General features: G+C 39.7%; 1 protein-coding gene across 1 annotated transcript in view; it reads left to right on the top strand.

The window, feature by feature from the left end:
• Window positions 1-14,559: 14,559 nt before the first annotated feature.
• Window positions 14,560-23,293, top strand: part of SATB1 (SATB homeobox 1) — a 97,009-nt gene continuing 88,275 nt past the window's right edge. Inside the window, exon 1 of the mRNA XM_058553712.1 lies at window positions 14,560-14,756. The gene's annotated coding sequence lies outside the window, so the exon portion shown is untranslated. The remainder of the gene's footprint in view (window positions 14,757-23,293) is intronic.

Below are 23,293 nucleotides of genomic sequence, written 5' to 3'. Positions count from 1 at the left end.
ATATTTCTGTTTAAAATCAATCATAGAGCTTTATATATTTTGCTGTTCTTATAAAATGAATCTCTTTTAAAAGTTTATATTTGGGTTGCTAATATTTAGAAATACTATTGATTTATTTAATATTCATATGTATTTTAATTTTTACTAATTTATTAAGTCTATTCATATTTTTATTGACTCCCTTGGGCTTTCAAGCTATAAAAAATATTTTTCCAATACATAATGATAATGTTGTGCCTTTTTCATCTTTACAGCTCTTCTTTCTTTAGTATGCTTTATTACATTGATCAGGGCTTTTAAAATAACATTTAACAACATTATTACGAAAAAACCATTATACCAACTTCTATCCTCACCTGTTTTTAAACATGTACATTTCTAGTATTTTAACACTAATTTTAACGTTGACTATTAGTTGAAAATATTTATTATCATGTTAAAGACATTTTATTTTTCCTTTTTTACCATTGTATCAGAAACAGGTATTAAATTTTATCCAATGCTTTTAAAAACAATCTATTAAAATAACAATTTACTTCTTTTTCTTATTTAACCTACTGATATGATATATTTCATTAGTATAGTTTCTAATTTTGTAAACTTTTGTGCTGCTTGGATACACATTATTTTCATTATTTTGCTGTGTTGAGTTCTATTGCATTAAAATAACAGCATGCACAAATTACTTTTTTGTCCAGTTATTTAATGCATAATCTTTCAGTACCATTATTCCTTCACTAACATTACACTATTCGTAATTATAAAATAGTCTTGTTGTCTTATTTACTGTTTTTTTTTTTTGACAAAAATTCCTCTTTGATATTCATATTGCTATATTTGATTTAGATGTAAGCATCTTAGGCTGGAAAATCTGCCATTCAAAAAAATATTGCTATGTCATTTTTCTTTAAGTGTGAGTCTTGTAAGCACACCAAATCATAAGACTTTCATTTTAATTTAATGTGAAGCTCTTTCCATTTGAATAGGGAAATTTAAGCCATTTATACTTGTCATAATTTTTAAGCTTGATTGGACTTGTTTATACTGTGTTCTTTTCAATAGTTTGTTATTGTTTCCTTTCCATTTTGTCTTTTGCATGGACTGTGTTTTGTTTACTTTTATCTTCTACAATTACTTATAAAATAGATATTTTGTTTCCAATTCAACTAGTGCCTACATTTAATTGTTTGTAACTATCCTTAAATACATTCTTATCTAATGATTTAAAAATAAAGCAACAACTTCTAATGCTTTTGTTTTCTCCATCTCCTCTTTCCGCATTGTGATCATTAGTTACAGACTCTTCATTTAAAAATCTAAAAACCTCCTTTTCAGGATTATTTTATTAAAAACATTGCTCCCTTCGTAAAAAAAAAATCTAGCCATCAATATCAATTCTTAATTTACTTCAAATCTCACTATATGCTATTTATTTATTACTTTGTCTTTACCTTCAATGCTTAGCACTCATCTTTTTTCCTGCAATGTCCTATTCTTGAGTTTTTTATATTGTTTCACATCTCAGTGATGTGGAAGATCTCTCTTTGCAATTTTTGCAGAAAATACTCTTCGTTATATTTTCTGACACCTTGTAGATTTTAAAATGCTCCTCTGTTGCTCTTACCCATAAGCCAATAATCGGGTAGGCATAAAATTTGCAAAATCAAACTTGTTTCTCTTAAAATATGTAGAAATTTACCTGCGGTCTTAAAAAGTTCTTGTTCTATATAAAAATATGAGGGCAATCTACAAAACTAGTATATATATATTTTTTTTTCCTTAGGAGTTTTGTTTGTCCTAGAAATTTAAAAATTTACCAGCCTATGACTAGGCATTTATCTCTATTTCTTAATTTTGTTCAAAAGAAATCGTACAATGTCAGTGCAACTTTTTCTTCAGAAGCTGTTCTTCTTTTATAACTTTGATTTTTACTTTGGGTCCATCTGCTCTATTTTCAAGGGAACACTGATTATTTTATTCATAAGTTCAAGAAATGTTTATTTAATGCTAATAGCATATACTACGTGTTAAGTACTCTGTTAGGGGTAAGGTTACAATAAGATTTTTATTGCTCTCAAGGAGCTTATATTCTAAGTTAGAACTCCATAATTTGTCTATCCAATTTCCTCTTATCTTTTTAACTTTTATTCATTTCCTTTGGATGTTTAGACTATTTATAAAGTTTTTCTTATGTATCCCTGATTTCTATTTCTGCAAAACAGAAATTTCACCTACTGAATTTTCCTTTGGTCACTATCTATGCTTCTTTTTTTTTGTGAGGAGATCAGCCCTGTGCTAACATCTGCCAATCCTCCTCTTTTTTTGCTGAGGAAGACTGGCCCTGGGCTAACATCCGTGCCCATCTTCCTCCACTTTATATGGGACGCTGCCACAGCATGGCTAAGCAGTGCGTCGGTGCATGCCCGGAACCCAAACCAGCGAACCCCGGGCCCCCGCAGCAGAGCGCGCGCACTTAACCGCTTGTGCCACCGGGCCGGCCCCACTCACTATCTATTCTTATTTATACCTATTCTTGTTTAATTAAAAACAGTATAGTCTGTCCTACTATATTGTTAGAATTGCATTTCTAAGAAGCCTCATATTATCAAAAGGTTATTATAAAAACAATTATTTCAAGGAGAAAAGGGGCTAGGGGCTAAATAGTTTCAAATGCACAATAATAAGATAACTTTTACTACAGTAATTTCATTAATAAATGTGCTTTTACATCTCTAAGTGTTTTTAATTCAAATTACAACTAATAAACTGGTCTATCAAAACCAGTAAATATAATTCTCGACATTACTCATCAAATAATGTAAGACTTACAATGTAAAGTAAGACCAGATCTTAGACAAAGAGGTTCAAGGACCATAAAATAAATTATATTACAGTTTGCAACTATCCAAGGTAAAGAAAAGACTACAACACCAATTGCGCAACCAGCCATGCAAACAAATCTATTCCAAATATTTTTGTGGAATAACTTCATTTCTACATGTATAACTTGTGTTCTAAATATGCCATCATGTTAAAATTAATAATAGCCAGTACAACGCAAATGACGTATCTTAATATATCAAGGAGGTTATCTCCAATTCCATCTATAAAACCATGGGAAGAAGGGAGAAATGATTGAACTCTCATGTGGAAACAACCAGAGTTTCTGATACACTTTATATATTGGAATATGTTCATTGCTTCATCTCCAAAAACTGCAAGGAGACCCAACACAGTGGTAGCCCAAGAGAAAGAGCCCCCACGCCTTCACTGTGCTTCCACAAAATTCCTCTTTTTCTGTAAGCTTGCAGAGTCAGCTTTTAGCACTTATAATGGGAGCAAAAGAGAAAACAGAAAAAAAAAAAAAAAACAGAAGAGAACATTTTCGTGATGCTTATATATTTCAAGTCACTGGTGCACAAGGCCCAAGAAGCCATCAAAGGGAAGTCTTTTATGTTTGACTACTAAAATGTAGAAATGCAATTGTGGCCAGGAGTAACTTTCACTCTGCTAGCAGAGAAAATTCCCAAGGTATGTCAGGGCCAGCAACATAGAAGGCCATAAGAATATGTTAGAGAACAAATTGGAATTGATGAAGCAGATCCTTCACTCCTTCCCATATCCAGAATATGCTCATTTCTTATATATATATTTTTTTTTTTTTTTTTTTTTTTTTGTGAGGAGATCAGCCCTGAGCTAACATCCGCCAATCTTCCTCTTTTTTTGCTGAGGAAGACGGCCCTGGGCTAACATCTGTGCCCATCCTCCTCCACTTTATATGGGACACCGCCACAGCATGGCTTACCAAGCAGTGCGTCGGTGCGCGCCCGGGATCCGAACCAGCGAACCCCGGGCCGCCGCAGCGGAGCGCGCGCACTTAACCGCTTGCGCCACCGGGCCGGCCCCTCATTTCTTATATTTTTATTGTTGATGCATTAAAATTCTTTTTCAGATGGTTCTAAGGTTTTTTAAAAAGTTATTCGGTAGAAGAGTGTTCATATACTGCAACTCATTTGGTGTCTTCCCAGAAGTTCCCAATTTGGAATCTTAAAATATGCATATTGGGATGAAAAAACAACTTAAAAAACAGTTTTGTTAAATGTCTACTTTTTAATTCAATGAATGACTTTAAAAATTAGCTTCATTGTTTTTTAATTTACCATCTGTTAACTCAATAAATAGGAGTTCTTAAAGTTAACCTAATTGTCTTGGAATTTGCTGTTTTTGAAGCTGATTAAAGTTATTTAAATTAATTTTATTGTATATTCAGACTAGAACATAGCAGTCTGCATTTGGATAGATCTTGGCTGATAATTTACAAATAAATGTGCCAATTTTTAAAATGGACTAATTTTTTTACAGTCCTTAACATACATCAACTTGTAAAGAGGCAGAGCTGCTGATATTAGATAATCAAAGAGGTAGGATAGCAATACACCAAAACCTGTAGCAATTAAAAACTGTGACCATGTACAAAATTTTCATCAACTCCGCCTCTTGGCTAATGAAGAGAAAATGTAGAAGGAATAGTAATTGGAATGTAATTTCTTTTTATCTTACGTTCCCATGGATGAAAGAAGCTGCTTTGTTTCTTTAAATGTTTTCCTGCCTCTGGTCACAGTTTATTGGACTAACAATGGTCACCAGACCAAGTGGGCCAATCAGACTCTTCCCTGAGAACTGTGAAAGACAGAAAGACGGGCGTTTCTCTGGGTGGCTTGACTGTAACATCCATGGCTCAAGAACAACTGGCACCCATGATCTGCTATGTAACTGAGAAGAGGGAGCTGGACTCCCTGGAAGAAGAAAGACCAAGAAGAGATATGGAAAGAGAGAATTGACTGGGATCCCTATAACACTTCAATACTTCTATTCCGGAGGCCCCACGGCACTGACTTTAGATTCCACAAAAAGCCCCAGTGTGTTCTTCCCTTTTTGCTTAAGTTCACAGAGTCAGGTTCTATCACTTACAAGTTAAAATAACTTGAACTAATGCATGAGAAAGGAAATCCCCCTGGTGTTAATAAATGTTTAATCAGGGATCTCTAGGCTTTACTCCTCCTCTGCTTCCCTTTAAATGAGACGTTTTTAATTTTAATATGTAATTTATTTATTTTTTCTTTTATGGGTATTGCTTTTATGGCTTATCTAAGAAATCTTTGTTTATCTCCAACTTACATTATGTTTTCCTCTAAAAGCTTTATGATTTTAGCTTCTACATTTAGATCTATATACAGCAAATGAATTTTTGTGTATGGGATGAAGTAGGGATCAAGGTATTTTGTTTCTTTTCTATATGGATATCTAGTTATTATAGCACAATTTGTTGAAAATACTTTCTTTTTCACATTGGGTTCCTTTGGTGAAGGTGAAAGTTGGGAGGGGGTATGAAACTAAACTAATGACTTAATAGTAAAATGAAGAGGTAGACATATTTTATTTTATTAATTTTATTAATGAGTTTAAGAAAATGATGGTAGCTTCTTCACTTAACAAAGGAATAGTCAAACAATTCATTCACCAGAATTTAATTCTTCCATGAACTCACATGTAATGCACCTACAACATATCTGATGACTAACAGTCAACTCAGTTTTCTGTTCCATGCTGTTGCTAGCTTACTCCTTTCCATTGCCTGTATAATGTGCTCCAAACAATAAAAGGAGCCAGGCATGCTGAGATCCAGGCTGGGGCTGTATCCATTAGATGGAACAGACTACATTTGCCCAAGAATATTAAATTAAAACCAAACTCATAACCAAGTCAAAGCAGGATTCAACTGCTGGTCCTGTTTGTTTGACTGTCCTATTTCTTTGTACCATAATTGGAGTTTTTGTTGTCCTTTTATTTGCATAAACCAGCTTCCAAGTTATCTCATGAAGATCCTAAAGTAATAATTTATTGTATATTTGAGATGACCTCAAAGTGTCAATGATTCTCAAAATCCATTGATCCCCAATGTGCAAGTCACAGATAATCTGCATATAAATCACCACAGCACACAGGGAAAACGCTTAATATTTGCCAAAACACTGGTGTAAACGGAGAAAACAACTGGCTCAGGGACTCTGACCATCCTAGGCTCTTTCCAGGTCCTCCTGGGTCACCTCAACATCTTGGTACACTGGTTATCCTTTTGTAATAGAGCAATTGGCTCATTCTCATCTAAGTACTTCCATAAAAATGCATAGTAGTGGATGCAAATCTATGGTTTTAGCTAATAAGCATCCATTGGTCCTATTTCTGGGAAAATTACCCCTAATTTATCTTGGAGAACCACACCTCCCTTACTCTGAGCCTACATGATTTGGGTAGGGTAGCTGCACGCCCAAATTCAAGGCGTGCGTTTGACCCAAGGCTGTTGAGTTAAACCATAGCCCCTGACCAGGGTGATGAGTGCAGGTCTGGGTACATGAAACAATTTGATCCAGTCACAGTCAGGTATAGTTCTTTTGCCAGAAACTTTGAGAAAGAGGAAGACTCTTTGTGGTGGGGTTTCTTTGTCAGAAGAATAGAGGCCCACAGGGACTGGCTTACTATAGCAAAGAGAAAACCAGAGTGAGAATGAAGTTAAAACAGAAGTTAACACAGAAGAAAGCAGAACCAAGAGATAGTTGGTAACATTATTTAAGCAGCTAGATCTAATTATGCTTAAAGCAATCCTTACACTGTATTTTCCAATTTACGTGTGTATGTGTGTTGGGGGGACGGGGATAAAAATTGAAACAAAGTCAAAACTAAACCTTCATTTTTGAGTTGGATTTCTGCCCCTTACAACACAAGTTTCCCGCATCCATGTGGATTGCTGGCTCCCAACTTGTTTCTATCAAATCTGAATTTATGGACATAGAGAAGGAATCTGCATTTTTAATAAGCATTCCATTTAATTCCCATACACACTAAAGTTTGAGATCTACTGATCCAATCCTCTTATTTTATGGTTGAGGAAATTGAGACTAATAAAGACTACGTGTCTTTCCCAAGATCATTCAACAATACATATTTATTCTAGATATGTGGGAATCATGAGTGAAAAGAATAAAGATCTCTGCCCTCGTGGATATCAACAAACTAGCTGGTTAGTTACAGAATCAGAACTACAATTCAGTTCCACTCTTTTCTTCCTGGTGACTTGATTTCCCTAAGGTCAGGCTCTTATAATTTTCTCCCTTATTCCAGCACATTTTTGGTCTAAAATGTGAACATTTACTAATAGTAAAGATTCTACATTTGGGCAACATCGATAGCACATAAAAATAGGAGGTGCTTTAACAATGGTAAATGTTACTAGGTATATGGTCTGGAATTTGCAAACGCTTCCACCAAAGCAACAGAGGAGAGAAAGCAGCAGAAGGAAGTGAACGCAGTACCCCCCCTCCCCCTCAAAGTCTCAGGTAGCCTAAAGGTCTTCGAAGACTCCTGTTTTTTGTTAAAAATTCATGCAAAATGTTGCATTCGATTATACTGTATGTGTAACTGTTTTAACAGAAAAATAACGTCTTCCAAAATCTTTAAGTAAAAAATAAATATTCCAGAAATAGAGGCCATAATTGTTCTCTGGCTTTGTGTATCCCTGGTACACCGCAAGTACTCCCCCACTTACATTCCAGTCATTTTCTATTCTTGTTTAGATTCCAGGATTTCTTTTCTATTAGTTTTCTATTAGAATAATAATGACAACAATAACATTAACAAAAGAAACAATTGTTAGTCTTTACTGAGTACTGTGTTGAAGCACTGTGGATTAATTAACTCCAGGAAGTGGGTACAATTATTATCCCCATCATATGGATGAGGAAGTTGAGGCAGAAAATTAGGAGACTTGCTCAAGGTCATGCAGGTAGTAACGAGTTGAACCAGGATTAGAATCCAGGCACTTGGACACCTAAGGCTGCTTTGTCTATATGAATTGTTTTACTGTGAATTTCACTTAAAATATTATAATTTGCTCATGCTGCTCCTTTGTATTCAAAACTAATGGAACACATAAAATAGGTGAATTTTATTGTGTATAAATTATACCTCAAGAAAACAGAATAAAAAAGTTACAATTTGCAGAGCTAAGTTGTTAAGAATTTAAAGACTTGATTGCCTAATGAATTGAGTGGCTTTAAGAATACGGATGCACCCATGGGAACATAACCTACGAGAACCAGTCAGCACACCTTATGAAAGGATATCTAGCGTTTCTAACATTTTCTGGGAGTTTATGAGAGAGTGTCAGGTGTTCTTGCAGACTGTGAACTGTGGAGTGGTAGGCAAGTATGGTTTCAAAGCAAGAGAGGAGCTGGGAAGAATAAGTCTTTAGTGGCCTCAATTTTTTAAAAAATTAAAAAATTATGAGGCCAGCCCCGTGGCTTAGCAGTTAAGTGTGCGCGCTCTGCTACTGGCGGCAGCTTTGGATCCGGGCGCGCACTGACGCACCGCTTGTCGGGCCATGCTGAGGCCACGTCCCACATTCAGCAACTAGAAGAATGTGCAACTACGACATACAACTATCTACTGGGGCTTTGGGGAGAAAAAGGAGAAAAAAAAGGAGGAGGATTGGCAATAGATGTTAGCTCAGGGCTGATCTTCCTCACACAAAAAAAAATTGAAAAATTAAACATCGTTAAGACAGTCTTAGGCACATATATATGGGATAGACTGAGCTATAATATACTCTGAAGGGTAGTAATAAAGAGTTTGGCTTTCACTAGAAAGCCTATACAAATGGGTCTATTGTAGTCTACTCTACAGAGCCTGAGAGTACAGGGTTTCAGGGCCTGGTACAACACCCATCCGTTAGCCAGCATTCCTTATAATGTGGCAGGATCAGTAAGCTGAGTCCTTGACAATAGATATTCTGATGCTGTGCTGATCTTTGTGTCCTGCACTGAATGATTTATGCAATTTTAAAAACCAATAATATTTATCATAGACAGGTACAGAAAAATTATATATGATCAATATCAGATCATTGTACTCTTGAAAAATAAACAGTCTAGCAAAGGAAGTATACGGCATAAGGAGCACTTGAAAAATGTGCTCTTCTTCTAAAACTTTAGCTTTCTTCTCCTTCATTCATTAGCTCTCCAAATATTTATCGGGCTCCTTCTACATACATGGAAAACTGTATCCTATAAAATGGGCAGTGTTATAAAGGGCTTTGCATCATCCCTCAAATGGTTACAGAGTACCAACTATGGCCTCCCAGGCTCCAGACTTTTCCTGTCCACTTTGCCACCAGAGTGATCTTTCTAAAGAGATTTGATGGTTATGCCCATCCTTACAACCTTTACTGACTCCTTATCTCATACATGAGACTCCTCATGTCTCATGTAGCAGATAGTGACTAGTGGTCCTTAATCTGATTTTGACCTCTAGACATGTTTCCCTCCTACACACAAGTACTTTAAAATGTGAATAAGTTCTCAACATTTAATATTTCCATTTTTCATATAAACTGAATTTGCAGCTTCTCTTTAAAAACTTGAAGATCCAACATTCGGCATCATTGGCATTGAGTATCCCATTTAGACAGAGAATATACTCTCCAGGTTGTCCCAGTCCCCACCACTGCTTATGGTCTCAACTTGGTCTGCTTTGCTCACATATCCAAGGTAGACATAAGAGTTTGCAATCCCCGATGGAGGGGATAACGTCTAAACTCTGGAGCAAGTCTACAAGGTTCTTCACAATGTGGAGCTCTCTGGTCTCATCCTTTGCAAAGACCTCATGTTCCAGCCACACTGAAATTCTTGTAGTCCTCTAAACAACAAGCTTTGTCCTCCTCAATGCCTCTATTCATGCTGGTTTCTCTGCTTGAAATATCCTCCCTCCATCTTCCTTTTCTGTCTAGAGGAGTCTCACTTATCCTCAAGAGTTAGTTCAATTCCTCTATGGAACTCTCCTAAATCCTACCAGAGTTACTTGCTTCTTCCCAAGTGTTTCCATAGCACTTTGTGCCTTTATTAGAATTGCAATGACTTTTTCTTTCTGTCTGCCCAATCATAAAATGTGTTTCTTGCAGAGGAGAACTCTTAATCATCTCCACTCTATTAAGGAGTGCCTGGCTTCTTAATAGAGTGCCTGGCTTCTAGTAGGTACATGATGAATATTTATTGAATGAACAAAAAGTTGGATGAATGAATACTTCCAAAAGAATTTTTTATTTGTGTTATAAGATTTTGACACTTAAAATAAGGGAAGTAACTACTCAAACCAAATTTCAAATTTTGATAATGATCATGACATCTTCAGATAATAGTTCTTGAAAGTTCCTGTTCATTGTACCCTTTCCAGAAAACAAGTAAATATACAAAGAGTAACTTAAAATTGATAGGGTGCCACACTTTAGGGGGAGAGAGCTGGGACTGCAGTGCTGTATTCAAAGAGAGAGTAGGTGGTGAAAGAAGCCACTTTGTGACTACTTTCTCCCTCTCTTATAGGGAGATAACGCTATATCTCCCTATAAGCTGGTGGCCCCTCAGGCAGTGTTTACCCTGAAGAATGGGACATTTGGGGCACAAAGCGGCAGGAAGAGATCCTGTAGCTGGAGGCTATCATGTGGACAAGGGTCACTACGAGTATGGTAGTCCTTAGAGCTGTGCACCACAGGTCTCTACTTTTGGGCACAAGGTAGGCTGCACCATCTGGCCTCGTTGTGACGATTCCATGGAGCCAGGCAACTAGTCCTGGCCAATTAGTTGTGAGCCCAAATGATGCATGTCACTTCTGCCCACAGCATTTAAATGCCAGCATGAGACCCACAGAGTGATCTTTATTTTTGCCATAGCAACATAAAACATTCAAGATGGCAACTGTTTCATCAGCCTAGGACCCTGAATATGGAGACATGGGACAGACCAGGTGACCTGCAATGTACTCATAGCATGACCAGGAAAACAACTTTTGCTGTTACAGGCCACTAAAAATCGGAATTGTTTGTCACTTTGGCATAACATAGTCTATTCTGACTAATACAACAGATTTCCTCTGTTTTGCTGCAAACGGCAGAACTAAGACTGGTGGTCAAAAGTTTCAGAAAGACCAGTTCTGTGCAATTTAAGAAAAAAGGTAATACAGTGTACAAAGATGGAATGAACTACTTAGGATCTTACTCATTCATTCCCACAATGCACATCGAACTCTACTCTGTGCTAAGTATTCTGTAGATAAAATCCCTGCCTTTATGGAGGGAAGTGGTGAGTTCTCCTTCACCCAAGATGTTTGCACTGACGGCCCCTAAAAGGTTTGACGGGACAAATTAACTTTAAAAATACCCTCCAACCTGGAGCTTCAGCATGTCTATTTCCTCTGGTCTAAAAGAGAAAAAAAATCTATTTCCTCAAGTATTCCTTTGATTCAAATCATTTACTGATCCATTGAGTTGTCTTTTCACATTTTAATGTCATTTTTCCAGCAAATAAGTGCCTTAAAGTCCAATGCTGTTTTATCCTTCCTCTATATCTTTCTTATCCTATTTAGTAGGCAATACTTTATTGTCTATTCTCCTAGGAAAATAATCAGCTTTTGACACTAGCTATTATTAGTGACCATCTGATATGTTTCCGGTTTACTTGTCTTTAGTAAGTTAGATTCCGACTTGTTAAAAAAATCTAGGTGCACAAATGTATTACCCTAATAACTTTCCGGCAAAGTGCCTTTTTCTTCTGAAAGAAGCCCTAGCCCTGTACTATTGAATTTGTGGCCAATTACAATATTTCATTAACATCTTAATTCAGTAAGTATTTAATGTATTCCTACTATGCGCCAGGGGGCAACGTTTACATAAGAGTTTATCAAGATATGTTACTTAATGTACTGTACCCACCATTACACAATTCTGTATTATAATAGAACCTATGAGTTCTCTGTATAAGACCAGTTAGGGGGGAAAAAAGCAAATTCAAAAGGTTGGGGCAAAATGTTCCCTTGATTTAATGCAGGGGAACATATCACACCTTAAATTCTAGGGGCTTAGTTGATAACTTGGGGGAGTAGAAGAGTATGTAAGAGTGTGTAAGGGAGAAAAAATAATTCTTTTTCTGTATTTCAATTTTTATTAAGCTTCATTTCAGGCTTTCAGAATTGGAGAATCAGCTGCCTGCTACAAGAAATTGCTAATAAGCAGTAGTAATTAAAGACTGAGAATTTATTCTTTCTGTTCCAAACCTGATGTCATCCCCAGATGGAGATATTGGTACTGGTTAGGCAATTCAGCATTTTGGTAAATTAAGGCAGGAGGATTTGGTGTCTCCTGGGTGGTGTGGAGGCAGAAAGTGTTCCAGTAAGAAAAATTTGTGTTTCATTTTCTTTGCCCATTGCAATCATTTATACTTTTTTCCTTTGCCTTATAGAACCAGGAGTTGAGGTGGGCACTTAAGTCTTAAAAATCAGGGCTAGTACTCTAAAAACACTAACTCACAAACTTCTTATATTCTTATGTCTTTGGAATTGTTGTCTCTGCATAAATGACAATCAACTGAAAAAGACGGATAAATTCCAGCAAATTCAATACTGATTGATAGAAAAGAACTGGCATGTCAGAAAGCAGCATGACTACACTGTGCTACTCTCCTTTATTTAGAAAAACCGCACAAAAATACAGCACAGTTGATGTGTTTGTTACCAGAACTTGAAAGTAGAATCAGCCACTGTGTAAAAGATAAAATAAGACTGCACGGATAACAGGATTTTCCCAGCATGCTGTACTTTGTTCATAGACATCTGATAGAAGAGGACCTAACAGAGCTTTTAGGAAAAACTGAATTCTCAGCCCACAGTCACTTTCCAGGAACTTCACTGCAAACAGTACTCTGCGCTGGCGGGATGGAGATCTTAGCAATCTCACTCCTGCTTCCATAGTTTCCTTCTCTCTAAATACAATTCTTTATGGGGACTTAATGAGAGAGCAAGCTTTGTGTGAAAGGAACTCAAGAAAGTGCAGCTTCTAAAAATATACCGAGGCGGCTCTACAGTCCTTATTATTACTGAGGTTTTGCCGTTCATGCCATGAACCTAACAACTCCACACACACACAAAGAAAAAAAGTAATGACTATGTTTTTTCTTTCTGCAATCCCCTAAACTTTGAGTAAACAGTAGTAATTTTCTGTTGTCATACTCAATGCAAATTTCCTTAAAACGACACAACACATAACAAAAGACCTGTTAGCAACCTTAGAGCTGGGGGAAGAATGGTAGGAGGAGAGGGGCAAAATTGACCTAGGTCCAGCTTCTCCTGAGCCTGGGGTGCTGACCCTCCAGTCACTCTGATCTTGCAGACGTTTTTGGAGTTTCAGTCTCCTTTTGGGAAGGTTCCCAGGCCCCTTCTCCTCTGCAAGTCCCCCAATCATTAAATCCTTATCTCTCGCCGTCTCTGCTTCCAGGTTTTTGGAGAAATTGGACCTCAGCTTAGGCGTCTTTTTTCCAGTGGGTTGAAGTACAGCTGCTGATGGGAGGATAAATATTAAATGGGCAGGGGTGCGGCGTGAGGGTCTGCAAGAGGGCCCCCTCCTCCTTCCGCCACGTTGGGATGCAGCGCTCCTGGATGGGGCGCTGAGAGGGGCGAGGGTGGGGTGAAAGGACATGGACAAGGCAGGCTGTAAGGGAAGGAGGCCCTCTAGGAAAGATCATCTCGGCTGAACATGACAAGAGAAAAAAATTGGCCCACATGCCCCTAGTGGGGAGCGATACATCCCACGCAGGCTGGTTGGGGGGGGCTGCATCGGGGCTTCTCACCTGACTTCCTCCTCCGCTGGCACACACACTACAATCACCACTTCCCCCCCTCACCCCCCCCAAAAAAAAGCTCAGCCAAACAACCAACAACAAGAGGAAGCCGCAGGCGGCAAGAGGAGGGGTGCGCGCGGTGGGGGCCCCGGAGTGGTGAGGGGGCAGGGTGGCGAGCGTCGAGAACCGCGCCGCGCACCCCCAGGCGCACTCCCAGGCGCCCACACTTACCCCTGGCAGCTGAGGGTCCGGTCTTCGGCGCCAATCCCAGTGCGCGTCCCCCGCCCGCCCTCGTCTCTCCGGCCCGCCGCCCCCCACGCCCCGGCCGGCGCGCTGGGAGGGAGCCTGGGAGCGGCGCGCGGCAGCGGCGGCGGCTCGGGCTCGGCTCGGCTCGGGCTCCAGCGCGCCTAGTGGTGCCGCCGGCCGCCGAGGCTCCACCGCCAGGGGGAGAAGCCGGGGCGGGCGCTGGGGAGGCGGGTTGGGCCCTCGCCGCCCCTCCGGCCAGCCCGCGCCGCACAAGCTCCGAAGCGGCGGCGACGCGGGGTCCGCCGAGCCCCCGGGCGCAGCGTGCCCGGCCCGAGGAGCCGCGGCTGGATGCGCGCCCCGGGCGGCTGCGGGCTCCCGCGGGGGGCGCCCCGGCCGCTCCGGTGCGCCTCTAGACTGCGGGCGCGGCGACCGCCGAGCCGAGAGCAGCTCCCGCCGGCCCCTTCCCCCTCCCGCCCCCGCCGCCGCCCCCTCCCCCTCCCCCCTGTTAACATCTCCTCCCTCCCCCCCTTCTCTTCCTTCCCTCGGCCCCGCGCGCTCGCTCGCTCGCTCCTCGCCTCGCTCTCCCCTTTAAACGCCCACTTCGGATGGGGAAAGAAGACAACTTGAAGTCAAGTTGCAATTAACTTCCGCGGCAGCCGCAGCTCCGGCGGCGGCGGCACAAGAGGCAGAAGCCGCCGCCTCGGAAGTCCGACGCCGGCGCGCCCGCCCGGGGAGCCGTTCCTGGTCTCCGGCCCGCACTCGACAGCCACCGCCGCCCCCAACGCCCATGCCTGAGTGAGTTGTGCTCTTTTGCCTCTCTTTTCCGCCCCCCCACTCTTGCTTTTTATCTCTGTCTCTCTCTTTTTCCGGAATCGATCCAAACTTCTCTGTAGCACCCACCCCCGGCGCCCCTTGTTGGGGCGGCTCGGCTCTCCTCTCGTGGGCGCCCGGCGGCAGGGGTCTTCCGAGCCCCTTTCTCGCGCAGCCGGATCCCGGAGGGGTGGGCCGGCAGAGTGAGGAAGAGCACCCGAGATGGGAAACTTGAAGATGCCATTCGTTCTCTCTCAGGGTGTGGACACACTAACACACCTGCCCGACAGACCCTGGCTGAACAAACTCCTTCAGGTCATCAGTGTGACTCCTTTTGGAAGAGAAAAGGGGAGTGGAAAAGACCGAAGTCAGCAAACGGGAAAAGGGAGAGCCTCTCTGTGCTCCCCGGAGCCGGGCTGGCAGAAGGGTGCCCGCCGGAGTAGGCTGGGGGAGTGGAAACGTTCCCCCGCCGGATCGCGAGTGAGCTCAGCATCCTTCCTCGGTCCATCTCCGCCTTCCTCCGCCCCCCCACTGGCGCGGCTGGTTGGGAGCGGTGGTGGAGAGGGGCCTGGGAAGTTTGCGGCAACTTCTCCATCCTGGGAGGCACTCGGGCGCCGGGGCGCTCAAGTTGGAGCCGGGAGTTTGAAAGCCGCGGGACTCCGCGTTTCGAGCCCTCGCCGGCTGTAGTGAGGTCCAGAAGGGGTTCCTGGCGTGCTTGGAGGTTATGAGTTGGGCTGGAGGCGGGAAGAGGTGCTGCCCTCTTTGCAGGGACCGAAACATCACAGGTGCGGCCTCGGAGTCCACACCGTGTCTCCCTCCTGCAGTCCCGACCCGAGCGCGGCGGCCTTCTCCGAGCGCTCCACTGAGTCTCCCGGGGCGGCAGAGCGTGGGTTTGGGCAACCACGATGACAGGGACGAAGCAGGCAGGTGGCAGGTCCGGGGAGTGACACGCGTGTACCGGGGAAGGGCACTGAGCGGGACTCTTGGGATGACCTCAGGAGACGGAGAGGGGCTTAGGGCTCTAGCTAGAGGCTTTGGCCCGGACCTCCACCAGGGCGTTGCAAATTTCATTTACAAGTGCCAACCACAGGATCGCCTCTCTAAGTACCCTGGTTGGCAACTTTGACCTTTGCGCCCTTCCTCCGCGAACTTTCTCGGCGGCGTTCCGGATTTCCAGGCAAATGTTTTAAGACTTGGACTCCCATGATAGTAAAAGAGAAGGGAAAACAGAAAGACGTCTTATTCTCAGGAGAGAACCTTTCTGCCCTGGCTGGGGTTCCATGCTTGCGTTCCTGGAGGCCAGGGGACCTGACTTTCCCAAGAAGAGAAGGAGGGGGTAAGAATGAGTCAAACGCTACTGCTCAGTGTCAGGTTTGTCCTAAGTAGTCCCTGAATCTACAGTGTTTGTGCTGCTGATGGAGTAACTCATCCCGTTGAAACTTTATTGAAATTTACACCTTATCTAAAGTGGATTTTCCTGAGATGTCAGGAATGTAAGATTTATTCTATAGTCAAACGTAGCTGCAAAAAACCCGTACTTTAAGACGGAAGAAAGCCAAGGTTGAGGTGTTTGCTCTAAAAACCTTTAATCTGTTGTGTGGTACCAGTGCTACGATTTAGCAGCGGTCCTTTATTTCTATGCGTATTATTTTAGTAGAACAGTAGTACATTCATATACTGGCTGCTCCAGTCTGCTGGCAAACATTAGCATTCAAGCTTACATTTTTGACAAATGTGCAGACAGGAATAGCATGAATAGGCATCTTAAATATTAACAACCTAAGCATCTGTTGTGAAACAAATTTAATATATTTACTGTGTTTTTCTCACATTGTTAGAAAAGGTTATAATAAGTGCATAATTTCAACTTTAGTTAGCAGAAGTAACTGGCTGTATCTTTCACTACCTCTCCAAGTGTTTAACACAATCACCAGACATAAATACTTTAATTAACTTGGTTAGGCACATTATTAAATACACTTTAGACAATGTGCATACTATGTAAAATGGAACAGTAGCAAAATATGTATCCTATTTGTGCACATTTTAAATGACTATACATTTTGTAAATATACCAAGCATGTTTATTCTTCATCTCCATTTGACACTTATTACTTCATATTTTTTCTAATGGAAACAATATTTTAAATGTAGAGTTGTTCGGTCATATGTAATACATAATATGTAAACAGTAGCTATAAAATACAAAGCATTGTTAAATTTGAGTATGGCTACATGTAACGAGATTATACAAGAGAAATAAAAATCACTGCTCAATTTTGTATTCCTTTCTGAATAATGAATACAAATGATGGATGAAAAAACAACAAATAGGGATTTCCCTCCTAAAGTAACTAGTGCCTTAAAATGTGTGGGGGATGGGGGTGCGGGGCAAGGGGAAGGGGAAAAAAGAGATAGAGAAGACCTAAAGAACTTAGAAAAGTCTGAATAGTTATTTCCAGAATCAATGCATTCCTCATTTTCCCACAAGCTGAAATATGTAATAAATAATAGTGCTTTGTATATAAAAGTATTCAAAAGGAATGCCTTTTGTTCAGTTGTTGTAATAAATTAATATATTCTTTGGTTGATAATCTACAAAAGTAGTTCTTTTGTCTCACAGCATCTTAAACAAGAACAACAACAAAATGAATGTTGGTTGATTTCTGCAAGGAAGTCTGTTGCCAGCTATATGAACCTGCGATTGAATAAGATATGATATGCTGAGTGATGGTTAAGAAAGATTACATTAAGTTAGCAAAGACTGAAATATCTGGAGGAGATTTTCAATTATTTTTTCATGTGACAGGTTGTGGATTGTAAATTAGGCCTAAAAGTTCAGGTGACAGCCACCTGTTCCTCATTATTGTAAAAATCTTTTGGTTACAAACACTATTAAGCTAAACACAACATGGATATACAGCAGGGACTCTATAAAGCACTCTAGTGGTTTTTCATCTGCTCTGTAAATTTCCAGAAGGGCCATACATAGATATGCCCTTTACACAAACCATCATTTCGTCCAAGACGTGTCGTTTTGGATGACTCTAATATTGTATTAGTACTGGGATTGATGAAGTATGTAAAATAAATGCATATGACTGAATCAATCTTCAGACTGTCTAGACATGTTGTAGCTGAATGCAAACATATTTCTTAAACTCCTCTGTTTCCTTTATAATCCATTGATGACTTATCAGAATTTGTTCATATTTTAAATAGAAACCTCCCCAAATTACCTTTTATAGTTTTTAGATAAGGTGAGTTCCCATTTTAAATGACGCCATGAAATATTTTCCTTGGTACTTCTATATAAGGAGAAAATTAGTTGCTCTATACCGTCATAGCTTTGTGGTATATGGAAAATGGGAAGAAAACCACATTTTACATGAACGCTGTTAGGAATGGTATCATCATTTGATGTTCAAACTTGCCACTTCTCTCGGGAGAGTTCAGTAATATTTCTATTAGAGTTCAAGAGTGTGATTTGATTTTTATGAATGGTTTACCTTTAGGTATTTCAGAGAGCAGAATAAGCATACATATTGAACAGACCTGAGCAGCACAAGGTTGCAAAATATTAAAGGTGCCAGTTGCTTTTAATTAGCAAAGGAGGAGGATTTTGAGTAAATTCAGTAACTCAGATTATTAAATTCTATATTTAAATATGTTCTTTGTCTTTTGGTTTTGTAGAGTTTATGCTTCTTACATTAAGTATTCATTTTTAGCATTTATGATCAGATTACAGAACAGTCATTACTCTTGCTTTTCAAATTGATTTGGTTTTGAAACTCGGAAACTCTGGGATGATTTTATTGAATTGGTTTACATTTTGACAGAACAGAGTTAAGTTAATTAATAGATCAGGCACGAAAAATCATCCACGGTAGGGTGTATTTTCTGGTAAAATGAAAGTTATGTTTCAGCATGATGAGCATCAGGCTTCAGTAATCTGTTCCTCGTGTGGAATGAACACTTCCTACTTCGAGCTAGCAGGCACCTACTGTTTATTTACGCTGCATTAAGCTGACAGCTCAGCAATCAGAGGAAAAATATTACTTACCTTCCTGAAGTAAATACCAGTTTATAGGTTAGTGCACGTATTTATATTCCTGTCACCACTAAATAACGGCTCTGTCTCCATTTTAATATCTACCTGTACTATAATCCAGGGCTTCAGACTCTTCCTGGTTGGGGGTAGGGGTCGAGAGGAGTTTTTCTGATCATTTTCCAGTGGCAAAACTTTAAAGAAGAGTAATTTCATTTTATCATTTCTGTCATGTGAGAACCAGTTGAGAGAAATGTTAGGCACTTTTATTTTACATACCTCAACCATAACATCAAAACTCCAAAAGAATCCACATGCCACTTAAAATAGTCATCTTAGAGCAACCTCAGGACATATATGTTCAAACACATTCAACTGTGTATTTGCTAAATTAACTTTCTACAAAGTTCCAAATAGATTACTTAAACTATTTGATTACTTAGATAATAACTTTGATAAAGTGTCTTCCCTTCCAAGTCTTAGATGGAATGTTTCAGTTTTTAATGGGGATCTGCAAATATGAGTACAAAGTGGGGCTCATGGATTGATTGATTGATACTGTTAGCTTTCCTCTGAAAATATTCTTGTCTCTTTTATTTGTCTTCTTTTAATCTGCCAACCTTAAGATAAGGGAGATTTCAACTTCCTTATAATACTAAATGCATTTTTTTAAAAATTAAAAGCCCCTTCTCTTTCGAGACCCCAGAGAACATCAAAATACTGTTCAAGTTGAATTCCAAAACATGATTAACTTGAGAAAATGCTTATTTTTACTTATATTCCATAAATAGCTCTTACACTCATCTACACACAGTTGTCAATCTCTAATCACATATTCCATTGACATCGGAGCAAAATGTGGTCTTAATACAGCATATAAATCAAATCTGTTACACAAGGTTCTTCTTCACTATACCAAAGAAAAAGTGTCTACTATGGTAATTTATATATCATTCCTAAGTGCTATTCTCAATGGTAAGTCTATTTAAACTTGATGTCTTCATCGAGTGTGATCAACACATTAACACACATTATTTAGTACTTTTGAACTTATGCCAACGGTACCTTTTGCTGTTTATTTTTTTAAAGTCTTTTTTAAGATCAGATATTTCATTTCAGAGTAAATAGATACAGATTGTGTGTATATATATTCAGGGTGAGATTTAGTAGCGTAGCATTTCTCCAGCATATTGGCCTATTTTTATTCTTTCAAGTTATTCTGTATCACTTCCACAGTTGTTGCTGTCTGAAGGTTCATAATAGAAATTCTAATCGCCTCTTTCAATGGACTTTCAAGGATGTAATTCAGTTTATGCAGTGATCTAGCTTAGTTATGAGAGATGAAAATTAGTTAACTGGTACCCAGCTTTTATGTCCCTAGATTCCGCTGAAATTTATTCAGTCCAGTTATTTGACATTTGGTAGTGAAGTGTCTTGTAATCAAAAATTAAGAGTTGATTCAGTTTCCAGTGGAGGAGAGATCTTGCTGGATAAAACATTTAACTGTGCAATATTTTATTACGCTCATCACTCATTTTAGAGCCCGCTGGTGGTGCACGAATTTTTGAGTACCTCGGGGTGCAGGTCCCCCGAATGAAGCTGAAATGCTTGCAGAAGAAGCAGATGTCAGGCTGCACCTGGTTGTGCCTTGACTAGAATGTCTGTGGACCTGCGTTGGCCCCCCTCCTCTGCACCCCTTCCCCCCAGGTGTGCAGGAAGTGGAGGGTGTTACACCGGGTGAAGTGGGTGGACTCTACCCAGAGCTGTGACCTGATTTGTGACGCACCCTCAGAACTGCAGTAATGGTCCAGCTGCTTCACAGGCAACTGGTAACCAGCTCCTTTGGGGATGCTTCTGCCTTGCTAGCAGTGCCAGAGAGAACTTCGTCATTGTCACCTCATCAAAGACTACTCTTTGAGAGCTCTCCTGTAGGGCTCGATTCAGAGAGCAGCCTCTGATATTTGGAGGGTAAGTGCCAGAAAAGTTCCGATCAGTTCGTTATGGAGAATCAGGGCTATAGCCACAGGGAAAGACAGCCATTTAGTGTCCAGAGGAGGTCTTTGTGTTGGGATGTTGCTTTTTCTCAGCTAGAGATGATTTGGAACCAGATACCAACAAAAATTCTTCGGTGGGCATTCTTCTTGGGGTGGTGAAATACGGTCGGAAGCTCCCAGGAGAAATTATTAAGCCTTCTTTCCTTGAGGTATTTAAAGAAAAGGTAGTCAGTAATCTGTGTGAGGGGCAATTCTTTAGATTCAGTTTTCCAGGAAGCCAGGCATGTCGTAGAGTTGATTGCTCAATGGTTTCTGATATGCTGTTAAGAGCACGTAAATGACAATTTGGCCTTTTACCGTTTATAATGTTAAGGACTTTAAGGTAAAAGAGGTTTTATGTTATAAATATTTTATTGTAATAATTGTTACAAATAAAATAGAACCTAGTGTATGCAGATATCTTTTGAAATGGAGATAGTGTTGAATATAGTGTATCCATAATTAGCTGTTTGATGTTGAATGCAATTGAGTTTTCCTGTTCCAGTGAACCAGACAATGGAAATCATTGGGAATTAACAACAGGGCTATGTGATTCTTGATATAGCAAACCTTTCTTTCCCCATTCACTGATTTTTATCAGTGAATGAAGTACTAAATTCAAATGCTTACAGTTGTAAATTTTAAGAGAATATATAGAATTGATAAAATAATCTGTTTCCCATTGTATTTTCACCAACTGAAAATGATACCTGGATGTCCTGTATAATGTTAGATAGATTTCTCCAGACTGTGGGAGGAAAGAACAATATTTTAATAACTATGCTTTAAAAAAAAAATTTCTTAGAGGTGGGCTTTTTGGGTGGTTTAAGAGGACTCGAAAACAATTTAGAACATTATCTTAAAAGTTAAAAAATGACAGCCTTACTTTGTATGGAGTCATTGTATTTTAATAATACTGTACGCCTATTAGTGTTATTAGAGCAGTAGACAGTTAATTACAGCCTTTTCTGAGATGTTAACTGTATATTAACAGTCATGTTAAAAAAAGAATGATGTATACTCTTACGTGCAAGCTGCTGCTTGCTAGACTCTCTTAAAAATATTCTTCAAGTATGTATGGAGTCAGATTTTTGGTCCAAAATCATCAAAATGTTTTCTACTAAAACAAGTTAATTTTAAAACTTTTCACTGGGATATAGAATTTTCTGTTTTTATTTTTTCCCCTTTCTTTGTAATTAGTATTGGCTTGATCGCTTTTGCCAGTGGCATTAGAAATGATTGCCCCTCAGCAATTTTAGCTTTTCCCACGTTGTATTTTGAGACACCTACATTTTCTTGTCTGATGACCTTGGCCATCGTAAGCCATTAAGAGCTTATTGAGTTGATCTAGCACCTCTTTGTGTGGAATCACTTTAGTTGCTGTTTATTTAGCCAAGTTAAGTTTTCTTACAATTCTCTATAACCTGATATTTAAGATACATTTGAGCAGTTGATCGCAGAGATGGTTCTGAGACTATTTCATTTTCCAAATCTCAAACCTGGGTTTTTGCTTTGCCTTCTCAGAGCATGGCAGAACAATAGGTGATGGAAACTAGAGGAGTTTAAAGCTGGACTTAGCCTTACTTAGACAATTCCATCAAATTGGTTAACCATTTGAATCCCCTTGGTTACTTTGGATATGTAGACCTTGTAACCTTGTAATATAGCACTTCAAAATGCACTAGTATTCCCACTTCATGAATTTTTAGGTGTTGCTGTTATGTATTTCTACAAAGTATTAAACCACAAAAAAGAAATTCAGTGTAAGGTACCTGTCTATGTTATCTAAAATACGAAAAATTTCAGTTAGCATTCTGTGGCTTGCATCGAGAGCGTTCATTAAAGATTTGCTAAATTAAAAATAAAATAGTGAATTTCGCTTGTGCTGATAATGATTTAATGGAAAAAGAGACTTTTTTCTCTAATTTTCTATTTTTACTGGGGTTATATGAACAACTTAATCTACACGTGGATAATTGAGTGTTTTTCTTCTTTAACTATGTGCTCTGTCATTTTTTGACAGGAGCACTGGGGGCTGTTTTATCCTCATTGTCTGACCTCCAGGAGTAGGTGAAGTATCCCTATTTGCGTTCATGGTCCTTGGGTGTTTGGTTGTGGTGACAAACTGTACTGGAGTCGACACAGAGCACTCCCCTGAGGTCCATGCACTTAAGACACCATGTAATGATCTTTCTGAGATTCTGGGACCAAAAATACTATGGACTAGTGATTGACCTCTACCTGTGGTTTTCTACAATAGAGAGTTTTTTCAGGATCCCATTGAATAAATATTGGCCATGATTATTGCTAAAAAGATTTTTTTCATTGTAGCCATATACATTGTTTGAAAAATGTTTCAAGATTTAGGGCATTTATATTAATGAAGATTTCACTCCATTCCTTAAAATTAATGCTCGAGTTGCAATAGGGTTGTGTTAGCT

Source organism: Diceros bicornis, chromosome 2 (assembly GCF_020826845.1).
Source record: "Diceros bicornis minor isolate mBicDic1 chromosome 2, mDicBic1.mat.cur, whole genome shotgun sequence".
In the NCBI taxonomy this organism is placed as follows: Eukaryota; Metazoa; Chordata; class Mammalia; order Perissodactyla; family Rhinocerotidae; genus Diceros; species Diceros bicornis.
The sequence above is the reverse complement of the archived record's forward strand: the minus strand, read 5'-3'. Positions and strand labels throughout refer to the sequence as shown.